Source organism: Mus caroli, chromosome 18, assembly GCF_900094665.2.
Source record: "Mus caroli chromosome 18, CAROLI_EIJ_v1.1, whole genome shotgun sequence".
NCBI classification, from domain to species: Eukaryota; Metazoa; Chordata; class Mammalia; order Rodentia; family Muridae; genus Mus; species Mus caroli.
In genome coordinates, this window is record NC_034587.1 from 42,933,125 (window position 1) to 42,960,582 (window position 27,458).

At 41.8% G+C, this 27,458-nt stretch overlaps 1 long non-coding RNA gene across 2 annotated transcripts in view; it reads right to left on the bottom strand.

Annotated features, from left to right (window-relative positions):
• Positions 1 to 27,458, bottom strand: part of LOC110284516 — a 312,705-nt gene that overhangs the window by 179,608 nt on the left and 105,639 nt on the right. The window contains exon 1 of one of the 2 annotated variants that reach the window (XR_002376956.1): positions 6,188 to 6,277. The exons of the other annotated variant lie outside the window; for it this stretch is intronic. This is a non-coding gene — a long non-coding RNA (uncharacterized LOC110284516). Of the gene's footprint in view, positions 1 to 6,187; positions 6,278 to 27,458 lie in introns of those variants that run through there. 2 annotated transcript variants of the gene reach the window in all.

Genomic DNA, 27,458 nt, shown 5'->3' on the forward strand with positions numbered 1-27,458 from the left:
AATGGTGGTGAGTTCCCTTAAGCCTCCGTAGTGACTCAAGCTGGATCTCCCCAGGAACTTCCACACCCTCAAGACCCTGCAGCTGCATTCTGATGGAATCTGGCATAAGTTGCTCTTCCTAAATGTCCTTTGCATTATGTCTTCTATCTTTGCAACCTGACTCTCGAGGAGAATTGCATCAACACTGCTTCATCTTCAGATTTCTAGTCTCCATCCTTGAATATCAATCATGATTTCCAGCTTGACATGAAACATGAGGCTATCCCTCCTGTTTTGATGTCCTGTCTGTAGAGCAGTTATAAGGCACTGTGGAATAAAATACAATCTAAGACATGTGAAAAGGAGTCTCAGGATGTTCACCCATGTATGGAGTTCAATGTTCCAAACTCCATCCCTCTATCAGGAGCAGTCACCAACATTGTAATGCTTCTATCCCTGACCATATTTCTCACTCTGAGGTTTTGGGCCATTTAAAGCTACAAAGAGCTTTTCTTCCTAATTATACCTCCTCTGTCTTCCCTACAGTGGCTGTCACTTCCCATTTGTCTTAAGCTTGGAAATATCTTTGAGTTATTGCTTTGTTTTGTTTTGCCTTCATAATTAGCCCAACAAGGCCAAGTTCCTTTGAACAGCAGCCTTGAAACTTATCTCTCTACAGATAAACTTGGTCTTCTATCCTAATTTAACCGTCTTGTTCTCTTTCTTTTTCCTTCTTCCTTCCTCCCTTCCTCCCTTCCTTCCTTCCTCCCTTCCTCTGTCTCTGTCTCTCTCTCTCTCTCTTTCTTTCTCTCTATCTTTGATTTTTCTTTCTGAACCATCCATATGTGATAGGAAAGCAACATTGGAATCTTTCACATGCTGTTTGATGGCTTTTCTTATCATGAGAGACTTCAAATGGCCCTGAACTGATTTTATATACTCAGTAAAGTGTTTTCAGCCCATCTCCTCAGCATATGAATCTTGGGTTATTTATGAACTTATGTCATTTTAAGTCTGTAGTAAGAACGCAATGATAATAAGTTGCCCTTGTAATAATGGCTGCTGTTTCTTTCAGGTCACCTATATTTAGACAAGGTCATAGAAAGTTCTTCGCTGCTTATTAATGTCTAATAGCTTGTTATTCCCATAAGTAGAAACAAAAAAAATTAGCAATTGCAATTTGACAGTGACATCAACACCTGTCTGGCTAATGAAGTCCTTGGCAAATGCATGTTCCAAGAGAGAGAGCAATGTCACCTTTAACATAAGTGGCTTTTCTTAGACTGCTGTAGTTGTACCACAGGAAAGTAAAAAAAAAAAAATGTGAATAACAAATGAAGAATATGAAGAAGAATGGCTGTAACTGTATATCCAAGAACACTGAACAGGGAAGTCTCCTGTCATTCTGTTTACCATACTGTGTTCCTTATCTTTTTCATGAAAAACCATAGTGCCAAAAACCATAACTTCATAAGAATTCATGTAACCCCTTCAAAGCAAAATACAATATTAATTCTAATATTAGAAGCAAAATAGCCTAAGGAATATACAAGTATATCGTCAGACTAAAATCACCAAGCTCTGGAAGTCACCATATAGAACACCAAGAAAGCAAACTTGACAAAGCCAATGTTTTCCAAGCACCTTGTAAATTGAGATTCTTCATGGTACATTACACAGTGAACTGCAAGAAACACTTTAAAACATAGTATCTAACCACAGAACCACTCGATTAACTGGAACTCTGGCATTAAGTCAAAATATCATCATTAGTTTTTTTTCCAGCTTAATTAAGATATAATTGACAAATAATAAACTATACTATGTGATATTTTGATATATATTTTAAAATAATTACTGCTATCAGGATAATTAATATATCTATTACTTCACACAGTTATTGTCTTAGGGAGGATAGTGAGAATATTGGAGACCTAATCTACTGATAAAGTTTAAATGTATATATACTGCATTATGAACTATATTCATACAAATATAAAAAGAATATATATAGCATATATACAGTATACATACATATATATATTGCATATATATATATGCAATAGAATGCCAATATAATACAGTCTATGAATCCTTCATTTGACTTCATATTTAAGTTAGTATAAGTAGTGCTACAATAAACAAGAGAATGAAAATATGTCCTGAGACACTGTCATACTCTTTGGAAACACATTAAAAAGTGAACTTTTAGGTCCTATGTGGTTCCAGAGGAACTTCCATGTTGGTTTCCACAATGATTATACTCACTCACATTCTCCCTAACCAGGGTTCACTGCCATTCTTCTCCTCTTAATAACAGCTGTTCTAATGAGTTTGAGCATGAAACATCCCCTATAGGCTTGCGTATTTGATAACTTTAACCTAAGGTGATTTGGTGCTGTTTTAGACGTTGTAGAACCTTTGGGATGTAGGCCTTAGCTAAATGATATGGAACTCTAACAGTGGGCCATGGAGGCTATAGCTTGACCCCACTTCCTGTCCAAGCTCTTTCTAGTCCCTGGTCCACCAAACATGAGGAGTCCCAGACACAGACTCTATCTACCACCATTTATTTCCTAACATTCTTGATCTTCTTAACTCGTGAGCCAGAATGAACCCTTCTTTCATTAAGTTGTTCCTGACAGGTATTTAGTCATCTCAACTGTAAATGAAACTAACAAACTGATGGCACACTGAGGTTTTGATTTTCATTGTTTTATGATTTGTGGTAGCATTTCTTCACTACCATTTTGGTGTGTCTTCTTTTCTGAAGTGACTATTCAAATACTTTGTGTATTTATAAATGAAGCTATCTGCTTTCTTTTCCTTGTTATTGAATTGTTCTTGACATATGTGTTGGTTAGTTTGGGGGTGTTGTTGTTGTTTGTTGTTAAGGTTTTTTTGTTTGGTTGGGTTTTGGTTTTGGGTTTTTTGTGTGTTTGTTTGTTTATGGTTTTTGGTTTTGTTTTATTTTTTATTTTTTGTCAACTTGACACAAGGTAACGTCATATTAGAAAAAGGAAAGCTTGATTAAGAAAATGCCCCAATCAGATTGGTGTTGACAAGCCTATGTGGCATCTTCTTGAATGATGATTGATGTAGAAGAACCCAGCCCACTGTGAGGGATGCCATTGCTGGGCAGATGCTCTTGAGGTTTGTAAAAAAGCAAATCAGTAAGCAGCATTTATCCATGGTCTCTGCTTCTGTTCCTGCCTCCAGGCTTCTCACTTACCTTGATTCTTTTCCTGATTTTCCTATATGCTGGACTATAACCAGTAGGATGAAATGAAATCTTCCTTCCCAAATTGCTTTCAGTCGTGGTCTTAATCTCGGTAATGGAAATCAAACTAAGAAAACATAGTTTTGATAGTAATCCCTCATTATCCCTCATAGTTACAAATATTGTCTCACATTCCATATGCTTCTTCTGTGTTTTGTATTTTATCCTTTGCTGCATAGAGGCTGTTAACTTTGATAAAAACAACCTGGGGGGCCAATGTGCTAAAACCAGGAACTACTAGACAAGAATAATGAATTCTGGTACTTCCATGCTTGCAAAATGCCAAGGGTCAGCTTGTAAATGGACCTTAGCAGCCTCTGCATTTGTCCTGGCTTCTAACATGAGCTCTTCTTCCATTTTCCCTCTTTATCATCTTCATTATTAGTTATCTTTTCATTGTTCATGACACAAGACACCTGACATAATCAGCTTAAAGGAAGAAAGGCTCATTTGGGCTCATATTGCAGGGTACTTGGTCACACCATGAACCCTGAAATTATGTTATTTACTGGAAAAAAAAATCTGTTTCTAGCATACACCTTTAATCCCTCTGGCTGGACTACAAACACACCCTTAACTCCAATCAATGAAGTAAAGTTAGTTTTAGAAAAAAAAGCAGCCATGTTTGAAAGTGGTGTCCAGTTGAGTGGTAGACAAAGTGTTGAATCAGAGAGAAAGATGTGACGAAATAGGATCTGCCCAGCTCTCATGAGTAGAGAAAGGAATGGGAAACTACTTGAGAGGCAGTACAGGGAGAGAGGGCACACAGTTTTATTGGAAGAGTTTTACATAGACAGCTTGAAGAGAGAATAAGCTAGACAGAATGATCCAGAGAATGAGAGGATTAGAACAGATTGCCAGAGTTAGTTTGAGGCCAAGCAGAGTAAAAAGTCAGAGGCCAAGAGGGAAAACAGATTGAATCAGTTAGCTTGGAGAGGATTTTGAGCTAGAACAGCTGAGTTGACCAGCCAGCTAGAATTCAGAAATAACTAGGAAGGGGTGAGCCTATTCAACAGCAAGTCTCAGAATCTGAAAACATTCTAGGCCTAGATAACATTTTATGAAGGCTAGAAGCTTCCAGGAATAGGCCTGGGTTAGTAGACAGAGGCAGTAAGCTTTCTAGACAATTATTATAGGACAATAAAAGTTACCTTTACAGGTTTACAGTTTGAGATGTTTCAGATCATGGTCATCCACCTCTCATTTTTTCAGGGCCATAGTGAAACAGACCATCTGGAGACAGGAAAGAGCAGAACACTGGATTTGCCATTCAGTGTCATGCAACTGATGTCTCCTTACTTTAGCCAACTCACAAGAGTGCTGTCCTCTAAGGACTAAGCCCTCCCCACATTGAGCCTGTGTAGCTGAGTGTCCATACTCCCAGACCCATGGTCAGAGTCTTAACTTATGTCAATAAGCTACAGCCTGGGTGGCATTTACCTAGTATACAGCTTCACATATAGACCTATGTTTGAAGGGAAGAATATGTGTAACCTGCAACAGTAATTTATATAGATGCATATATTGATGCTTATATATAAATACACATATACATTTTACAATATCTATAGTCATGCTACTCAAAAATTCTTTTCCCCTCTAGAATCTTATTTTAGAGCAATGTCTCAGACATGCGAGGTACCCAACCCACCTCTAGATCACTGTGGTTTGAAGAGCTGCTATTTTTACAAACATCTCTCAACATAAATAGACCAGCCATTAGAATTTTGTGGTGTATTTATATGGACATAATTGATGATAATCTCTGGAGAAGATTTCAATTTCTCTTCATTTTTCTGGAAATGTTATGACCCAACCGCAAATGCTCCTCTGCTTTATAAACAGCGTGTCACCTTCAGACTCCCTGTGATGCGTATTAAATTGAAAGAATGGAATCACTGGGCAATTTTACTAATCGCTCAGATAATTACAAAGAAGAGTGCCTTGAATACAATACAAAGACTAACATAGCAACATAACAGGAACCTGTGTTCTTCACAGGAGAATGGCATGCTACCTTGGGTCATGGGAATTCCTAAGGGATTATTATAATCATTCTAAGTCCAATATTAGTTATAGCTCATGTTAGTTACTGGCAGAAAGTCTCAAAAAAAAAACATATATACTATTCAAGTACTCATGAGGGCCTCAGTCAGGGAGGTAATCTAGGGGTGTTTGTTATTTTAATGTGTAAAATGCTGTTAAGAATCCCAACACTTGCCAGGCGTGGTGGCACACGCCTTTAATCCCAGCACTTGGGAGGCAGAGGCAGGCGTATTTCTGAGTTCGAGGCCAGCCTGGTCTACAGAATGAGTTCCAAGAGAGCCAGGGCTACACAGAGAAACCCTGTCTTGAACCCCCCCCCCCCCCCGCAAAAAAAAGAATCCCAACTCTTCTTAAACAAGATTCACCTGTCTACTGGCTCTGGCTTCCCTGCTACCCTTAAAAAAATCCTTTCATTTCTGTCAATTATGCAGCATACCCACCTTGGGTTCTGCCCCATCTCTTCCCCAGTTATAATAGTCTTTGGATATTGTTTACACTGATTCTGCCAACTCCAAACAACAGCACTTTTGAAAAAAAAAAAAAAAAGCATCCTACCCATTGGAGACTGTGCCACTAAAGCCTGAAGTCAATAGCCCCTTTGAACTTACCAGTTGTACTGTACGTAATTGTGATTGTAAAGTGTAGCCTCCTGCTAATAAATGCAAGAAAATGACCAAGGTTGGAATAAGTACAGCTTGGTCTTGGAGCTTCTATACAATGCATTTTATCTAAACAGTGCTCAAGGTACAAAAGTTTACTTTAAAGAGGACACACCCTCTTCTGCCTTGTTGTTCTATCCTTGCAAATCATCAAATAATCCATGGGACCATATTATCTCCCAAATCTTGGCCTCTGCCTTTTCAGTTCTTGTTAATGTCATACCTTGAAATCTCCATCAGATTCAGGCATTTCCAGTTTCTGATGCCATCACTAAATTATCAGGGCTAACGTGGAAGAATTTGAATTGTAACTAGCAGCCTCCCAATACAGCCAGGCTGGTTTAGCCTGACAGTGTACCACAATTCCTCCTCTACACAAATAATGAGCCAAAGCCCAAGCTCCTACATGGGGCTTCTACAGTTCTCAGATTTCAGCAGGCTACAGGCACAAGTGGCCCCCTTTGTTCAGCCAGCTGCCCTGTCTAGTACTTGAGCCCAACTCAGAAAACAGCCTGCATATCTGGGTCTGAGTGCTCTGCATTTATGTTGTCTTCCAGAATCTTCTTTTAGAATGATGGCAGAATGATCCTTCTGTCAGGGAACAGCTGCCACAACCAGGCTGGTCCTGGGTTTCAGCCATCACCTGGCACCTTCACTGCCAAACCCATTCCCCATTGAATGGTTTGCATTAAGAGCTTCCAGATCCTGTAAGTAGACCTACCCCTGTAAACACTCCCAGGTTCGGAGTTGCCAAGGACCCAACATGCCTTGCCCCCAAGCTAGGACATGGGGCTAATCCTATCAATTTACTTTGCCAAACTGCAGACTCAGAGAGCAACTGAATAAGCACATGTTTTCAAATGGTAATGAGGAGATGTTTGAAAGGAGAGTATTCGGGAACAGTTGGCAGGATACTCCTCTCCATGAGGGTAAACTGTTGTCCTGAAAGCTGATTTGACTTTCTAATCCACTCCTGCTTTCTGTACTTCATGTTCTAGGGCCTAATGATTTCTTTTCAAGTTTCCCTAAAGCAAATGGCACTGTGAGCCACTTAATTCAGAGGTGATGAACACAAACCCCTGAGAAGCCTTTCTCAGAACACCCGGTAAAAAGCTGTGGCAACTTCGAACCTATAAAGTGGTGTTCTCACACCCTGAGCCATGATTGGATTATCTAACCTCTTGCCACGGATTCTCTCTGCTGCTTTCTCACTGGAAGTTCCCCTGGCTCTCTTTATACCCAGTGAGCAGGTTGGTAAGAGATCTACTGCAGTGGGGGAGAAATAAACACTTGCTTCCCAGCCTTCCTAGGTAATTACTGAATTTGTTTAATTCCTATACTTTGGACGTGCTTATAAAGGAAACGCCACCCATTTCCTTCTTTTTTCCACGGGCCAGTTGGCCTCACTATGCCTCCTCCTCAGCCACTCCAAAACTGTCAGATTACCAAATCAATGGGTAATCAGGAAAGATAGTCTTTTACAGTCCAGGGGGAAGTAGCTTTATCTGTCGTCACATGATGTCACTCTCCTTCACACAATACCTCATCTCCATAAGGACTTTGGCAGCTTTTATCAGGTCACCTTGCTATACAGTACTCCCACCACTCACCCAGGCTCAGTGCACTGCCATCTTCTTAACAGATGAAGAAACTGAGCCCCAGATAGATCAGTTTGTTCATTTTCACACAGAAGTGGCAGAGGCAGGTCCAGAATTCAAGTCTCTGCTAACAGAGGTAAAAAGACAGCTCAGAAGGGAAACATGAACCGGCCCCCACCACCCCCATCCCCCATCCCCCCATCCCCCACCTCCGGATCAGTTGGTCACAGATCTTTGAGACAGTCCTCGCTGGCCGCTGGGTGAGATGCAGTGAAACCTGGACCACTTTCCTATCTGTATGGTAGAGATTTTGGCTGATTACCATGTGCATAAATCTGAGACCTGCATGAAAGTGACTCAAGCAAACTGGGCCCGTACTCATCCCTCACCACTCCATACCACACACTTCTTGATCAGCCTTGACCACAGAGGTTTCCCCTGTCTTGTTTTCATTAAGAAATAAATGGTAGTTTATGGACTATACCCTCTTTCAAAGTATAGCCAAGGTTAGCCTTTCCCTCGCAGCAAAGGAGAAAAAATATGATTTACTTTAACCATTTTGTTTCATGCCTCAAAGAAGGCAGGCATGTGGGCAACCATGGGCCCTGTACTTGCAGTTTGTGCAGGCTCATCAATCACAGAGCTGCCTGGCCCGGGATGCTCCCTTACTGAGACATGTGACTTGGCACAGCTGGACCCTCTGAAACTGGCCAGGCATTGCTGGGCCTGAGCCCGGAGACGCCCGCGCCCCTGCAGGTTCCTGGCCAGCCCTTGCAACTGTTCCATTTACCGTGTGGGACAATTCTCCACAGGGCTCAGGAAAGCACATGCTGCTGACACTCTCAGGTCCACTTCCCCTTCCAAGCCCTAATGAGGTGAGATAATGGATGCAGGAAAGTATGTAAATGTGAATCAATATGGAACATATGCTCCCGGTCCCTCCATAACCTCTGAGCCAGGATGGGAGCTAAGACGCTTTGGAAGTATTCTCTAGCAGAACTCCTGTCTCCCCTCTAAAGAATAAACAAGACAAGACACAAGACACAAAACACCTGAGAATTTGTAGCTCCCTAACCCCTCTGTCGCCCTTACCCAATTTATTGGGTCTCAGGAATGGTCATTTATCCCGTTTGTCTCTATGTCACAACACAACATTAAACTATCAAGAAAGAATGAGGAAAAATAGGACATAAACTGTCCCATTTTGGATCTGCAAGTATCTCAGTATCCCCTGGAGTGTGGAGAAGCACACTCTGAAGAGAAGTGGTCACAAGCCTCTGGATGTCCACAACTAGGCTCCTGGCTTCTGTGTTTTGGCTTAAGTAACCCAGGCTAAGGGCCAGGCAGAGCTGGGCCTTCATCCAGAGCCATTGCGTCAGTGGGCTCAGCGGGCCGTGCCAGGGAGGTCTTTGCTTTCCGGAGATCAGGGGATGGAGAGCTGGCAGGGCGCCCTCTCTAGTAGCCAAATACCTGCAGAGGGAGCTTTTGGAAGGTCTCTTCAAAGCTCACATCAGACCCTGGACAAGAAACAGAAAAAAGCCTAGGATTCGTCTGGATAGCTGTTCTCTGTCCACCTTCACTGTTAGCCCCGCTTGCGCACAAGATGTAGGGGACTCCAGGAAGTGAAGTAAATGATGGAGACAGCATAAGTCCAAGACTGCCACTCTCTAAGTCCTGTGATATTTCCTCTATACAATAAAGCATTTCGTTTATCTTATGTAGACTGGCTATGTCCAGTAACATTGCCAACCTAGCACCCTGTTGCCCAAAGTCCCAAGTTCAGCCTGATCAGGGGTGATTCTGTTCCTTGCAAATCTCCATCCTATCTGATCACAGGTCTCAAGTCTTTTGGAAAGTGATCTCTGCTTCTTCCATCCAATCAGTCCTTAGATACAGGTGTGAAAATGTCAGCTCAGGAACTTTGGGAAGGTCATGAAACACTCACCCCTCTCAGAAGGGAGAGGCTAATTAACATTTCTCAGACCACTGGGCAGGAACTGACCTGCGGGTGGGGACACATTCTGCAGGACTGGGCTGTTGCCCACTTCAGACTATGGAAGTCCTTGTCACCTCATTCCCTAAAGACCAATCAGTTTAAAGGGTGCACTGTTCCACCAATCATATTGTGCCTGGTTGCTGATGCTCTATTCTGCCTCTGGAAACCATATAAAAACTTGCCTTGGATGCCAGGAGTTGCTACCTCTCCTTCAGGACTGGGATGACCCAGTACACTGGAACAATAAATTTCTCTTGCTTTTTGCATTGATTCCAGCTCCATGTGTAGTTCACTCAGGAGTCCCCAGTAAGCTAAGGCTCCCCGGAGTCTTATACGTGGAAATGTCAATGTCTAGGCCACCTTTCCAGAGTTAATGCCTTTCAAAGCATGACAAACTGTTCATTTGGAGTTTTCAGGAAACAATCCAGAGCTGCTCAACAGTGCCATCCATTCAGTAAACTGGCTCCAAGCTCTCCCCAACTGTGTGTCTGATCCAACATAGTCACCTTGGAGCTCTGATAGTCCTGGAAACCTTGGCTCCACATTCCTCCTGAACAAACTAGGCTAACAGTGTCTACACTAACCACCTTTCAGGAAGAACAAACCCAACAGGATCTAGAGTCTAGAGGCAAATTGTCCAAGCTCATGTCCCCAGTCCACCACCTTCCAGCTGTACACTTAAGCAGATCCCCTAAGTACCTCATGCCCTGGTTCCCTCAGCTGTAAAAGATAATTAATTATTATGCTTGTATGTATAATTATTAATTATAGGCTTGTATGATGGCTATATGCATTAGCATGTTGAAGTATTTAGAAGAGTATTGGCTCAGAGCAGTGATATATATATATATATATATATATATATATATATATATATATATATTTAAGTTTCAGTGAGTAGATGATAGAAAACAATGGTTAGTGACACCTTGGAAACACAGCGGCAACCATACTCATGAGTAACATGCAGGGATTTAAAAGACCGCATCTCTAACTCCCAACAGCAGCTACTGTTCTTTATGTTAATCAGGCCATCTGCCTATGGGAGGGTGAGTCAGCAAGTCTGTCTCCATTGTGTGGTTATGCACCCAGTGACCTGCTCCTCAAATCCCACTAGCCATTTGTTTAGGAAATTCCTTCCTGCTCCTCAAGTCCCATTGGTCATGCTACCATGCACAAAAGTTGCTAGTTCAGCTTGCAGCTCAAATGACCACAGAGGTGCTCTTCCTGAAAGCAGTCATTGTACCATTAGATTGCAATAGGTACTAGATAGTGAGAAGATTACACCCAAAAGCAAAGATCTACAGTAATGAATAATTTGCACAGCTTCTTGTTGGAGAACCCTGCTATTAAGGTTATAGTCTCCCATGACCAAATAAGCCTGGCATAAAATGGAGGACTCCCTATCTCAGCCTGGCTTCCCTGTCTCTATCAGGCTTTGTCTGAAGAGTGTCCCTGAGCACAGGTGGCTAGCCTTGTCTGAAATACAAGCTTGTACAGAGCTCTCTGCAAGGCTGCATAGCTCAGCACAGAACTCCCAGTCTGGCTCCGGCTCTGGCTCCAGCTCCTATGATAATTAAGTGCTGTATTATATAACCAGTCAGCCTTTACCCCCTGCTTGCTGCTATGACCAATTAGCCTTTCCTACCTGTATCCCTTTAAAAGCCCTGATACGCCCTACCCCTAGAACAACAAAGTAGACTTGACTCACTGCAAGGGTCTCTGGAAGTTCTTCTGTCATGCTCACAGCCCTCTGAACCCTGCTTGCCACTTCTCTCCCTTTGTCTTCTCAGGCTGATGGCTAACAGCCTTCAAGGAGAAGGGAGGGGTAAAAACATGGTCAGTGAGGTGGTTTGACTAATAATGGGCCCCAAAGACTCATATATTTAAATGATTAGTCAAGGAGTGGCAATACTCTGACGGAAGGATTAAGAGGTATGGCCTTGTAGGAGTTGGTGTGGGCCTTGTTGGAGAAAGTATGCACTGGGGTGGGTTCCTAGGTATCAAAATTCCAAGCCTGGCCCATTGTTTCTTGATCTGTTCTGCCTACTTCTCCAGCACCGTGTTTGGAGGACACCATGCTCTACACTATAATAATGTACATGTACGCTCAAAATGCAAGCAAGCCCCAATTAAATACTTCTTTTGTAAAAGTTGCCTTGGTCATGGTGTCTATTCACAGCAATAGAACAGTGACTAAGAAAGCCAAGAAAAGCATAGTCTGGAGCTCCTGGTTTACATTGCTGTCAGCTGCTAAAGCATGGAGCGGTAGTTTGTGCTCCATTGCTTTGTCGTTGCTGTTGTTGTTGTTGCTATTTTGTTTTGTATTATATGTGTCACTGATGCAAATTCAGAACAATACAAGGAAAAGGCAGATAATACACAGTAGGAGAGTGCCTGAGGAGCTCTTGGGACCTTCAGGAACTCACAGATGACACTGAGAATGTCTGAGCTAGATCACAAGTTGGGTCATTCCTACTCTACACTTGTAAGACCTGGGCAATTGCTTACTGTTAGGTATTATGTGTAACTCATGATTCCAATAATGCTGTGGGTCTGACTGTCCCCTGAATACTCTTCCTCTTCAGACATAATGTACAAGAATCCTTCTCACATTGCTTTCCTTTGAGGTACCTGATTCGTTGTTTGTTTTTTGTTTTGTTTTGTTTTCACACTAATTCTCTTACCTTAAAAGAAAGGAAAAGAAAAAGAGAGAATTGCTTTGCACAGTGGCTTCCATAATCATCTACTGTGTTCAATTACTTTCCGTTCATCAAACACACTTGTGGGGAAACCCTGCTATTTAAGGTTGCAGTCTCCCATGTCTGGATAGCTCCTCTGAGCTCAGTGAAAAATGCCCTCTACCTGAGGAAGGTCATGTAGTTCTTGGCAAAACTACAGGTCCAACTTGTTCTCTCCCTATGTCCCTAAGAACCTACCCAACAAGTAACTGGAATTCATGGAATTCCTCTTCATGCAAATGATGCATTCCCAGTATGTTAAGCTTGAACCCTGAAAACTCCTTCCTACCCTCCAAAGGTTCATATATAGCCCTTGTTCACCCTGAATATAGTACATGCACACAGCTGTTTCACTGAATATTGTCTAAGAGAATTGTTTCACTGTATCTAAGTTTTCTGTAACACTAACATTCTCAGAGAAGGTCTCCCAGCAGGATCGAGATCTTGTTGACCACCCATTCCAGACTCTGCTTCATCCTTCCATCTTGATATACAGTAGTGACTAGACACTCCAAGGGAGGAAGCAGGATGTGAAACCACAAACACTTAGAGAGAACTACTGTATGCCTGACATTGTGTCAATCAGTGGGACACAGAGATGGGACACAGAGAACTCCTTTAGAGGTGTCCTCACTTCTCTGCAGAACCACTCTTGTGAATAGAAGACAATGGAGAGCTTTAAGACCATATACCAAAAACTAAATGCCACTAGACTGGTATCATAAAGGCAACTGGCAACTGAAAGGGGAAAAGCCATGCACCAGATTTCATGACATCTACAAGAACTCTGACTGCCAATCAGGTGCTATTCTACCACCTTTCTACAACAAAATACAACAACACCTGTGGGGATTATTCAGCTCACCCCTTCAGGAAAAAGAGAAAAGGAGTCCTCTATAACTGACCCACAGTCAATAATAACACTCCTGAAATATGAGAACCACAGGTTGTGCTTTTTAAAAATAAATACTGTGCTTACATGTTCTGGACATCTTCCAGTGAGACAGAGTAAATTGGCCCAGGGTGGAATTCAGGCATCTGTCTATTTTGAAAGCTCTCGTGGGGTTTCTAACATGTACCTGGAATTGAGAACCACTGCTGTACAACGAGATTTATATAAAAGTTTATTTGTCAAAGAAATGCCAGCTTCTGTTACAAATACACTAAAGCCTTTAGTAATAACAGAAGATCCTCTTGAGCAGACAGGAGTTCTGGGGACTGCTTTTAGGGTATGGCTCCCTGCAAAATATGGTTTCATCGTATTTCATGCATGGCTTCCAAGGTTAGCAAGGGAAAAAAAGCAATGGTGACAGCTCATGGGAGATCTTTACAGGAAGGTAGATGGGTACAACTAACTCTTCCTACCTCCCACTGGCCAGAAGCCAGTCTCCTGGTGATGTCAAACTTCAGAGAAGGAAGAAAAAAATTATAAAAAGCAATGCATTTGTGTGCCTATGAAACAGATTTGGGGACGTCTACCAATCTGCTCCTGAAAGGTGCTTACATCCTTTATTTTACTTCTATAAATTCAAGGAAATAAACAAAAAAGACAAGGATAACCTTCAAATTTTAAGACACATGGAAACCAATCATAATGGGTGTACCCTATTTAAATTCAGGTTTGTTTCTTTCTTTCTTTCTTTTAAGAAAGAATAAGTTACATTTATAAGACAATTAGAAGATGAGTGCTTATAGACACTTGATAGATCTTGAAACCTAACACAGCATATTGGATATGCCGCAAAAGTGATTTAGAAAAATGGAGGATACAGAGGAATTAAATTGAGTCATGAGTATACGTGGTGTCTATTTTTAGGAATGATTGAAATTTTTTACAATGTATCTTTCTTCTTAAAATTCCAGTTATGAGTTTAATTATAATCTTTAGGTTTTTGTTTGATAGTTTTGGGGTTTTTTTCTGTATAGAACTTCCAGACCTGAGCGGATAGTCCCTTTTCCGGTCTGCCTACAACCTCCTGAGATAAGTGGCAATCTCTCCTGGGAAATGTCTTAGTGTTCCTAGGTCCGTTAGTAAGACTTGGATTTAGCATTTACTTGCCCAGGAGACACCTTGGAGGTATAAATGTCCTCTGGACACTGTTTACTCAACACTGTCTGGAGGTACTGAGAATAGGGTTCTGTCGCTCCTTGCTCAGCCTCTAAGCCCTCTGGCACTGGATGACCTTGATAGTTAAGCATTCAATGAGGGATGTTTATTAAAATCACTTTTTATTCAAGGAATCATTTTCCTGCTTGAAAAAGAGAAAAAAAAAAACAAGCTCGTGTCACTATTTTTCTTGTGTTATGTTTATGAGCTTGAAACAAAGATGGCACTGACTCACAGGTAATATTGGTGAGAGGAGTATAGTAAGGCTTATGAATATGGGGATAGGACTGGAGAGATGGCTCAGCGATTAGAGCACTGACTGCTCTTCCAGAGGTCCTGAGTTCAATTCTCAGCAACCACCTGGTGGCTCACAACTATCTATAATGGGATCTGGATGCCCTCTTCTGGTGTGTCTGAAGACAGCAACAGTGTACTCATATGAATAAATCTTTTTAAAAATATATAGGGATAATATCTGAGAGCTGAGTGCCACTATCTCAGCTCTCAGATATATGTATCTCCTTTCCTTCTTACCAAGCATCACATCAATTACCTATATGTTCTTCAGCACCAGATTGTCCCAGTTCTCAGGGTTCTCAGAACAAACATTAAACAGCTCTTCATACAGTGTGCTTTTCCCAAAGGTCTTCCTCTACCAGGGGATGGTCCCCCCGCTGCCCACCCTCCATCTCCTCCTCCCAAATGTATTTGGACTCCAAATCAGAACAATGCTTAGTTTTTCTCAGCTGTTCATCCTTGACAGTCAGAGTTTCAGGATCTTCACTTTCTTCTCTGTCCTCATATCATCCTCTGTCCCTTGTCTTCACAGTCACAACATTTTGCATCCAACTATTTATTGTTTCTATTGCAAGAACCCTCCTCATTACTTCTTTGAGGTTTCAGACCTTGAGTAATAAGCTTGCTTTATTTCCTTTGCATGACCACACACTAAACAGGATCCTCTGGTTTCTTCAGCCTAAGCTTGTCTTCTTCACTAGTCTCCAGCAGGGACAAATTCTACTCTCTGTTTCTTTAGATTAGCAACCCACAAGCTCCCCGGTCCTTTGACATGGTGCAATTTGACATGGTAAAGTGGATCTCTAGGGTGCACACAGCAAGCCAATAAAATACAAAAAATTAGAAGATAAATAGCAATGTTATACAGCATATGTGGCAGGTTCTCCTCTGGTTATCCTCCTACTTTGAAGATTTATTATGTTTAATCTTCAGACTTACCTCATCACACTATTATAGGTATGTGGTCTTTCAGGGCAGTGATAACAGGGAAACACTGCCACCTAGAGACAGTGGCAGAAGTAATTCACTGAAGAGGACTGCGAGGACAACTAACCTTAGGAGATAAAAAAATAGGGTTCCAGTGAGTCTTTCTGCCTTCTCCATTACCAGATCCTCAGCATACAACGACAGTTATCATCCTCCAAACTTCTTAAGTCAAGAAGGGAGCATAATTTGTGGCCAGTAGGAGACTATGCAGGACATACAAGAAAGGAGGCCAATATGGTAGTCTAGGAACCATGGAACCCATTTCCAGTGCTATCTCTGCTCCTGAAGGGTTAGGGAGAGCCCAGAATGGTGGCTTCCAGGTTCTTTTCTCACTATCATCAGTCCATCTCCATAGACTTCTAAGTGATTGTGTGTTATTATGTTGGACCTACACATACTTCCCCAAATCTCAAACAATAGGAAATCTTTCTCATCTCTAGCTTTCACAAACTCCACACCCCTTCCTTCCTCCTTCACCCCTTCTCCTCCAACCCCTGGAATATGTTCAATAACATCCATTAACATCGGACTCCAGAGACATCAATATTATCATGTGCTTACAGGTTAAGAAATTCAGTAAGTTTTTATGAAAACTAAGCTTTCGATGTGGATAAAATCTAACTTACTTCTACAGTATTTTATTCTACACTGTTTAATGTAAGATTGGAAGCTGCCTGTGTTCAAACATTAACTTAGCCACTTATTGTCCACCCAGTCACACCCCAACTTAATGTTCCAAGAGCCTCCAACTGGCCCTCAACTTCTCTACAATTTACCTAACACAGGCAAAAGTCACCAGAAGATACAAACCAAATTGTCTTCTATAATTCAGAGGATCTAACAGGCCTGGCCTTTGGCTAGTACCAGTTCTGTGCCTTCTTGGTTCTGTTTCAGATTCTCCAAGTGCATATCTTGAAGCCACTTCAAGAACCTTTTCAGCTTGTATGTGCCCAGGAACTGGGAGAAGTAGGGTACTGGATTAGTCAGTTCCTTTGTTAAGAAAGTTTGCTTCCTTTGGAAGGACTATTGGATAGATACCAGAGACTTAGCAGCAGGAAGCCAGGCAGAGGATGGCTGCATTTCCTTCCTCCAAGCATAGGAACCTGAGTTCTTAGCAGGGTGCCCAGCACCACAGTTTTTCCATAAACATGAGCTGGACTCAAGCATGAACTAATGAATGATTGAAGAAGTGAGTGACTGAACAAAGCCCTCCACTGGCTGTCCTACTTAGAGGCAGAGGATACACAGCTCAGCTCTTTCAGTCTGTGGATCTTCATTAGCAATGAACACCAAAAAACAACAAAAATAAAAAAATAAAATAAAATAAAAACCAGATGTGCTAGGGATACTAATCCCCAAGTAAGCAGAAGCCACACAACAGTTTCAAGTTTTTCAGCATATCACCAATGAGTAATGTCTTCTTTAGATTCTCTAACCCCTGTAGAGAGCTGAGTTATCACAAAGTCTCACAGTAGCCATGCGTGCTGCTATTGTGTGCCTCAAAATAAGAAGCAGCCCCTTTAATCCCTTACAGAACTAGAACCCCATTCTTATGGAGATCTGTAGTCCCTTAGAAGAGACTACATATAATAACTTACTTCATACAGAGTAATTAATAGTCTCAAAGCGCTATACACATGGCAAAGTGCCCATCTCAAAGGGAGAAGAGCATATGGTAACATTAAACACATTCATAACAAAGAAGCAGAGAATAGCTAAACAGAAGGCTTTGGTTCCTCAAGCCTATGCATTTGGACTGTCCCCTATGTTAATCTAATTTTAAATTGGGACAGGTTTTGTAAGATGGGCTCATATCTGAGCAAGGTCAAGTGCTGCCAATGGCTATTGTTAGAACGCAAGCTCTCTGTCTCTTCTTCCATGCACCTTTTCCTTACTTCCTCCTTGTTTAAAGTATGCCCAATAAACTCACTACTCCTTTGACAAATATATTTGACTTAACATATTTAAGAAAATAGAACAAGTGTCAAATAAATGTATTAGAAAAGGTTTTATCTTATGAGTTATTAAAGAAATGCAAATTAAAAGGGACAGCACCATTTTATAACTTTTTTGTTTTTGTTTTTGCTTTTGTTTTTGTTTGTTTTTGTTTGTTTGTTTGTTTGTTTTTGTGACAGGGTTTCTCTGTGTAGCCCTGGCTGTCCTGGAACTCACTCTGTAGACCAGTCTGGCCTCAAACTCAGAAATCTGCCTGCCTCTGCCTCCCGAGTGCTGCGATTAAAGGCCTGTACCACCACTTCCTGGCCATTTTGTAACTTTTAAGATTGCATACAAAAGCTAGTAATGAAGGCACTCGATTTTGACAACATCAAAAGTGAAAATAGCACTCATATACTAAACTATACTTGCTCTACAAACTATCTCAAAAATTGAAAATACTGGTAGCCTTTGACCCAATACTCTTACTCCTGGGAATATCACTTGATTAAAGAATTCAGACATGGGGGAAATCACATACCTGAGGGGATATTTTAAAATATCTAGACACAAGAACTGACTCTATCACCAGCATGATAGGTCTATTCAAAGGACTTTGAATGGCTATTCAAACTTGTAAAGTTTATTCAAGCTTGAACAGCATCTAACATAATTGGAACAGAGAAGAAGAATGCAAAACAGTGAGCAGCCAGAGAGAAATAGAGCTGATGAAGAACCACTTCTGCCATGCATCAGAACATCAGGCAGCAATCACACTGGGCAGCATGTGAGGTGCACCATGGGAGAGAACCGTCCAAGCAACCATAGTCCTCAGATACAACAGAGAATGGGTCAAAAAACAACTAGGGTGTTTGGGACACCAAACTTCTCAGTGTCAGTAGAATCTATTTTTGTTTTTGTTTTGTGAAAGAGCATTGCAGAGAAGTGACCAAAATTAGATAGAGAACAAAGATTTGCGTGGGAAAGCAATTTAAATAAAATGATATTCAAAGACAACCTCAAGTCCCTCACAAAGCAGCAGACTGCAAAGGAAGGAACATTTGTTCCTCCTCTTGGTCCCTGTTGGGGTGAGAAGAGTGCAGCCAAGAACTGAATGGAATATTTCAAGAAAGGGGAGAGGGGTGGGTGGGCATGTGGAAGGGTCAAACACAGCTGCCTCAAGACTCCCTCAAATTATCCTCCTCTCCAAGCTCTGTGCGATTTGCTACTTGACAAAGGATGCTTTTTCAGTGTCCAAGGGAGGATGGTTTTCTATTGATCTGCAACTCACTGCCCCGCCCCCTCCAGATTTACTAAATTGTTCATCAAATTTCATCACGAAAGCTGCTAAGAGGCTTTCTTTGCACAGCTTATTTCACCGCCGTAATTAAAACCACGTCGTCTTTGCATTCTCCCTTTTTCCATTTCACTGAATGCATTCCTTTCCCTGAACTTTTCTGGGAAAGCAATAAATGACAAATCAGCACAGACAATTATCCGTGGAGGTACGAGGGAAAACAACATGCCGCCCCCTTCCCTGGGATGGTTTTCACGCTGCAAATGCTCACTTCTGCAAATTTGATCCGGAATGTTGCGGCTCAAAGGGTGATTCCTCACCTCAGCCTTTGGAGCCTTTGATCAGTTAGTTATTTCTTGAGGGGATTTTCTGTTGTGCTGCCAGGATCACACACCTTCTAACCACAGAAGACTTCCAGGAAGAGGAGTGAATCCATGAAAACACACTTAGGTGGTGATATTCTCTTTCCCTTGTCCCAAAGGGGAGAAAGATCAGAGACTGAGTAACGAGTGGAGAGTCAGGACCAGAGCTGGTCCACATATGAAGAACACGACACTCCCTCTACAAAAGTCAGGATGGCTGCAGTGCCTCTTGTGAGGGTAACAATAACATCCACCATGTAGACTATGTCATCGGTAAGTGTATCTCCTCACCACATTTATGCATAACAAATTGTAGAGTCTATGCTTGTTGTTTACACTGGAGAAGAAATTGGCAACAGACTACCAATAGGTACAATCCTTTGTGCTTTCTTTACAGATTACTGCTTTGGTATAAAGCTGTAAGCTTTACTGTTCAACTGTCCAAGGTAATTAGGGTTACAAACTGGCTCTTATATAGAAGACCAGACTGCTTGGAGTAAGTACAGTAGTGGCCTCTATTTTATGGGTATATGCTTTAAGATCCCCAGTGAATGTGTGGAACCACTAATACCCATGATTTCTATATATTGTTTGGTTCTAGGCACATAGACCTATGTTGAAGTTTAATCCAGAAGTTAGGATTAGCAACAACAACAACAAAATGTAAGCATACACTATAGTGATTTACTTGAAACATGAATTGCTCATTTGGGGACTTTTCCATGTAATATTTTCAAATGGCTGCAATTACTTGGTTGCAACCGTGCATAGCAGAACCATAGGTAGGTGAGAGTAGAATATCTGAGCAGAGCTCTGCTAGAGGTAAGCTTTGCAAATGTGTATCAACATCTCCAGCTTCAGATGCTGCAGCCCCGACTTGTAGAGTGAACGGGAATATGAGTGTAACTGGAAGTCCAGGTTCTTCATGTGCCAAGGTTGGGGGCTGGGAGGGGGGTGTGCACTGCCAAACAGAGCACTGTTGCAAACAAACAGGAACTCTAGCTCCATGTACTCTCTAGTAATCCAACCTGGGATTTGTCCCATGGCTCACATAGTCTGTACTTTTTAACCATGCTCAGCCTGCACCTAGGAATGGAAGAAATGGAAAATGGCCACATTTTGCCCAGGTCAAGAAGGCAAAATCCCGAGTATTAGAACAGTCAAAGGAGCTGAGGATTAGCTCAGTGGTAGATTGCTTGTCTTTCATGCATAAGATCTGGATTGCTTGTCTTGCATGCATAAGGTCCAGGGTTTGACTGCTGATACCACAAAAAAATAAACAAACAAAAAAAGTCAAAGAATTCTCACAGAGGAATTCCTTAAATCTCCATCGCTTACTTCCTTACTTTTTCTTTCTCCTTTTTTTTTTTATTTGAGAAAGCGGAGCTTCCAGGCATCAGGCTGAGCAGTATCTGTAATTGCCCAGAACAAGATTCTTAGAGGGGAGAGGGCCAGCAGTGCAGAGAGCCACCATCTGAGTTCTGGCTACCACAGCTCTAGCCTGAGGCAAGCTGTAGCTTTATCACCCCACTCAGGGGCCACCCGGCTCATCTCAGCTTCCCTGAACCCCTCACTCCTCTTAGAATCAGCAAATTGGGCTTCACAACCTCAAATGTCTTCTCAAATTCTGTAATTGAGCATGGGACAAGTCACTTTCTATATCTCAAGTTTTTCCCAAGGAGAGCAGAAGGCCAGTTGGTGTTCGAGGGTTCCGTGTGGGCACCTTGGAAAGCAGACCCGAGTTCAGCTCACCCTATACCACCTACCAGTTCAGCCTGAAGAATCGTTGTTTTCCCAGCAGCATTTGGAATACATCTTTATACAGAGTAATGTGTTTTCTTGATTGGGCCACTAGTCGAATGAAAGGAAGTCATCTGTAATCTTCCTAGATAGGGGCTGGTGCCCAGTAGCTAAAGAATCAGTGTGAGTCTCCAGTAAATGACAGCTTTGTACTTCTCCATGGTGTATAAAACAGTGGTGTATAAAAGAGGAATTAAGTCCTCTCAATGATACAATGAGCCAATGACCTGTAAGGTTTGCCCCATCCTTTCCCATGATCAGAAAGACAACTTAGTAGCTCTTTGATTTGACACCATAATTGAGACCTACTGTCTGTACTAGTCTTTGAATCTGCATGTGTTGTAATTAAATAGACTGTAAGTAACAGCAGGTGAAATTACCTTCACACAGTTTAACAGAACAAAAATAGACGTTGATTAATAAGTTTGTAAGTTTTTAACCAGTTTGAGTCTAATTTTCAGGTGCTGCTAAATAAAACAATATTGTTATCTTTTTAGTTTTAGAAAGAGCAGGGAATGTGGGTCCCGAATCTCCCAAGCAAGGTGTATAGAGATGGTAAAGATTCTTGCTCTGCTTCAAAACAGATGTTTCTGATTGATCCCGAAGAGGCTGAGGATCTACACAGGAGTCTCATAGACATCCCATAAATATCTGTGGGGGTTCTTTAATTCTTAATCCTTACCATGATTTATGATAACACCCATGAGAGAAGGCTGCCTCTTTGAGGGTAGTCTACCAATGGTTTCCTTTGAACCTGTAGAAAGAAAGAAACACGGGCACTAATCTAAAAATCAACAAAACCACAAAGTAGTGGCTGTGCCTAAAAATCTGAGTTTGCTGTGCTGAACTTTCAGGTAGATAAAGGTTCCAAGAACAGTTAGGGAAAGTTAAACCTTCGAGGCAGCTGATGCCTCAGAAAGGGAGAACTCACCAAGTGGGCTTGGGAGCAGGCATTGTACAGCAGTGCCCATGAGGCCTGTAACAATAGAGTCCTCTCTGTAGTTGACCGATGCCTGCAGTACCCTGAAGCTAGGACGTTCCCCGGGAACAGATAAACCATCTCCCACAGACAATAGCTCAAGGATACTTTGCAGATACCTGGAATGTTGTATTAAGTTCATATGAGAAGCAGAAAAAAAATATCCATTTTCTATAGAAATTAATTCATTACTGGTAAGTGCCATGCAATAATACAGAAGGATTAGGATATGGGGGCAGGGGGGGCTATTTTTATTTTAAAAAGAAAGGTACACTTTTTTAGCTCTGAAACCCTGGACCCAGCCAGTCCTTTCGTTAATTCTTGGGTAATACAGTGCCTCGGGCTTTTTCACAGTTTTGACAATGTCTCTTCAAGGTTACTTTTCCCTTGTAAAATCAAATCTTAGAGAAGCCTCAAAGACTCAGCCAATCCCACCCCATCCCACCCCTGCACATGCACTACAAGGTATGTTTTGTATTACTATTATTTATTTTCAATAGGCCATAATTTTACAAGAAATGCTGGCCTTAAATATTTGGAGGAATTGCTATTTGGGGTCTCCCAGCTAGTCTTGGGTAGGAGTTAGAATGTAGGTTTAGATGGTCAGTGGGTTGCTATTTTTCCAGTGCCTTCCTTGATTGAATTCTGACTATGAGATACCTTATTCACTTGTGTTTTAAGGATTATCCTAGCAAATTATTCTTGGTTATTAGAGAGCCTGACCTGCCCATATCCTCCCCACCCTGGGGGGTGGGGGGGGGTGAAGACCACATCCTAAGTGCCTTAGTTAGGGTTTTACTGCTGTGAACAGACACCATGACCAAGGCAAGTCTTATAAAAAACAACATTTACTTGGGGCTGGCTTACAGGTTCAGAGGTTCAGTCCATTATCTTCAAGGTGGGAGAATGGCAGTANCCAGGCAGGCATGGTGCAGGCAGAGCTGAGAGTTCTACATCTTCATTCAAAGGCTGATAGTGGAANACTGACTTCCAGGCAACTAGGGTGAGGATCTTATACCCACACCCACAGTGACACACCCATTCCAGCCAGGTTACACTTATTCCAACAAGGCCACACCTTCAGATGGTGCCACTCCCTGGTCCAAGGATATACAAACCATCACACTAAGTCTCACTCAGTCCTGTTCTTGCCCCCTCTTCATATTCTGAAATAAAAGTACTATCTGCTGCCTGTACTTAATTTTGAAGGACAGCACCATCAACAGAAGGACTAATCAGGACAGAGGAAGAGAAGATAACATGATACAGGAGAGACACAATCCTGAGTGTGAATGCAGGGCTCCTAGAAAGCTAGTGGCTGTGCCCTAGGAAAGTCTTTTACTCTGATGACCTTCAGTCTCCCCATTGTGAATCATGAGACCCTAAAGAGGGAAGTAAAATAAATGAAGAAACTTAACAAAGTAGATAAAAGGAGGAAAGGAGGGAAGGGAAGAAGAGGGAATAGGTAAAGGTGGCCAGAAAAACTGGTTAAGTCCAGAGGCGCTCACCCCAAGAAAAAGAAAAGGGTGGGGTAATCTCTTAGGAATGGGAGATAGTGTAGGCTCCTCTAAACCTGGGTTCCTGGGTCACAGGTTGGGAAGTTCAGATCAAGGTGTGTGGGGATGGCAGGTGATGGGAAAGGAAGGGAAGGGAGAGGAGGGAGGGAGGGAGGGAAGGGAGAAGGGAGAGGGAGAAGGGAGAAGGGGGGAGAAGGGAGAAGGGGGGAGAAGGGGGGAGAAGGGAGAAGGGAGAAGGAAGGGCTTATCCAGAGCTTGACAGTTTCTTTCCTGAGAGGAGAGTTCAGTGCTGCTTCCCAGCCAGAATGTCTTCCACTGCCAGGCTTGTCTGCTGGCCACTCTGTACCTGGGTGATCCTAAGCAACAGCCAACACAAATAACAGACCTTCAGGGATGGCTCCTGTTCAGGGATCGTCATTGGCAATGGGGGAACTAAGCATTATACCAAAATGGTACCTCTGAGAACTTTAAGCTTTAAAAAGCCATCTGTGTTTTCTCATCCTCCAAGACAGAAACAGGAATGAAAGGAAGGAGAGAAGAACACAGGTTTTAAATCCTAAATCATCTGTCCTGCATGTTCTCAGTTACGGAGAGTGAACTAGAGGGCAAACCATGAGGGATACTGTGACGCAGAGGGGACACTTCAGCTCAGGTCTTTAGGAAGAAGAGGACCAGCATTTAGGAGTGATCTATGAGAGTCACAAGATCAGACAAGAAAAGGAAAAACATACAGTTGTCTATACTGTTGAAATGGGAAACGTGGTGTTCTTGTATAATTCCAACCAGTTTTGACTTCTCATTAACCTCTATCCATTTCAACCCGCTTTGACCTTTGACCCCACCACCACCACCACCACCACCACCACCACCATCACAGCTAGAATTAGTCCTTCCCACCTTCTGTCCTCTGCTTTATCTGCCACTCGGCCGGATAGCCTCACATTGGGCTGCTGCCCAAGAAGTCCTTAGTTAATTGCATGTAATTGCACTGCATCCTACTTGCAAAGGCTACACCAGTTTCTTGTATCGCTGTAATACAATATGACTGAAGGCTCCAATTGTTGTTGAGTTCTGCACATGGCTCCCCTCCCTCAGAATGTTTTTAATATTCAGCTCATCCGCTGAGTGGTGCTGATCTTTAACTATAATGCAGGGCACTGTGCTAAATTAGTAATAGCGCCTACTGATCATGCCCCTTGGGCCTTGGTCAGCTCTTTGCCAAAGGACTAAATTGCTAAACCAGTGATGTGTCTCATTCAGCCATGAAGCATAGACAAACAGCATAGACAGACAGCTTGCACAGGTACCCTCTCTACAATCTAAAGAGACTTTTATTGTACTTTGAACTTTGAAAATGATCATGAGAGGTCATCTGACATCAAAAACTTCTTTTGGTTGTGATTTCTTAAGTGTCATAAGAAGAATCTCATATAATAAGAGGTGCTCCTTCCTTCTTGTAGTCTGAAAAGGCTCTTCGGGCCATTGTTACCTCACATAGGTGAAATGAACACTTGCATACACCCTGCTAGAAGCTCCACACACTAAAGAAGACATTTTTAGATACTTGGTAGGATTTTGATTTGTATCTGCTTTGGCTGGGAAATTATAAACTTTCATTTATCTCTGAGCGTATAGATTATTATTTAAATCTTAGCAAAAAAAAAATTAAGATCCCTACATCATTCTGGCAAGCAGCTTGTGGAATCCACAGATCTGAAGAAGTAATTTATATCACATTCACCACATCTCAACAGCTTATGGCTGAGGCATTGTCTCTGGATGTCAAGATTGCCTAGTCAGCCACACAATACACTTTTGCCTTCTAGCAGCTTTGGGAAGCCTGCAATTAGAGGACACTGCCAATTGGTGGACTTTGTCAGTGCTTCCCAATGTGTGGACCCTAGACATCAAAATCACCTAGGGAAATCTTATACACAACAGATACCCAGGTTTTCATGCCTGCTTAGTCAGTTCCTGGAGCAGAAATGGGGATGTGAATTGTAATGCAGTCTGAGTGTTTGTTGCTTTTGTTTGTTTGTTTGAGGGGTTTTTGGGGGGTTTTTTTTGTTTTTTTTTTTTTTTTGTTTTGTTTTTTTTGTTTGTTTTTTTGTTTGTTTGTTTTTTGAGGCAGTGTTTCTCTGTATAGCCCTGGCTGTCCTGGGACTCACTTTGTAGACCAGGCTGTTGTTGCTTTATTTTTTGTTTTGTTTTTCCTTCACTACAAAGTTCAGGGGTCACTTATCCCACCGGTTCTATTATTGAAAAGATTAATTGAGGGGTATACTGACTTTCTTTCATCCATGGCTATTTTTATAAAGATTTAAACTCTGATCAAAGGCCAGAAACCTAAAACAGTCCTAGGGAATGTTAAATATATGAAACAAATTCCTCAGAACTTGCTCTTAACTTTTCCATTCATGCAGCGCAGCCTTTAGTCCCATTTCTTTAGCACACGGATCTTCTTCAGTGGAGCCACATAGTCAACAGATGTATGGGCAGAGAGGTCCATAGTGGAATCCTAGTTTTCTGGTGGTTGGTTATATGAATATGGGCAAATTAGTCTCACTTTTTAAATCCAAAAAGTAAATTTCAAAGCCTACATGATAAAATTAAATGAATCACTGGTTAAAAAGTGGTGAGCAGCTAATGATTATAGCTGTTTTGGTCCTCATTGATCAGCCTCTCAGGTTTTAAGTCAAAAGTTCTTTTTCCAAAGGCCAACGTCCTGGTACTCAGCTTCCCATTCTCACAGCCAAAGCCTCCCTTCCTTAGGAAAGGAAGAGTAATCGTTACCTACACTAGAGTGAAACAGTCAGGGTCATTGACCTTCTTGTGACTCCTCTCTGATAACATTTGCATATTTTCTATTGAATCACATAAGGAAAAACAAAGCAGTCAAATTTAGTGTACTTCCATATCTGAGCTAGTCCCCGGTAGATGTATGTCTTTATCTGGGAGTTTATACATAATCATGGTACCAAAAAGAGCTATGTCTTCTCATTATCTCTTATTGGTATCTCCAAAGCCCTCCCCCAGTGAACATAAAATAAAAGGTATATGTTTACTTTCTCAAAAAAACATTTTAAAAGCCTTTCCCAGGGGAGTGCTTTCTGAAACCACCAATACCTTTGAGAAAACGGTAACTTCTGTTGACTTGCTGCTAGATTATTAGAGATGCTGGTAAGCAATAGGGGGTGGGGGGGGGGAGTCTGTCTTCTTAGAGTCTTGCTCTTCTCATTTGCAAATCAGGAGATTTGTTGCATGTGTTTATAAAAATGCTGAGGACACACACTTGTGGGTTGTCAGAAGAGCCCTCCAAAGAATTTACCATCAAGGTCTGCCTCATGTAAGCATCTCAAAAATTAGAGACAGCAGTCTGACAAGTGTTGTGGACAGTTCAGAAACAGAAAACATGATTTCTTAAGATCAGATCTTTTTCCTAAGAACTGATCTTGTTATCATTAGTTCTTAGGCCACAAACTCAGTTTTATTTTTAAGAAAGATATCTGGAGTGGCTTTACTGAACTATAACAAAAGAAGTCCCAAAGCTGGCCACATACTTCTAAGACATCTGCATAAGGATTTTAAGATCTGAACATTCAAAGAGAAGGATGGGTTGGGAAGTGACCTCTACAAAACCCAAAAATAACTTTCTGGCATAATATAGAAAGAATGGACTCTACAGACCTATGGCCCTAAGTAGCAGGTTGGCATCCATGTGCATGAGCACCATCACAGGCACTGAAGAAGGAAGGCATGACATTCTAGTTTCCTGGTGTGCTGGCATGTTACCCTATAGGCATATCTGGAGTCACTGCAAGTGTACTCTCCATAATGACCTAGTAACATCAACAACATCATTGCCACCATCACTGTCA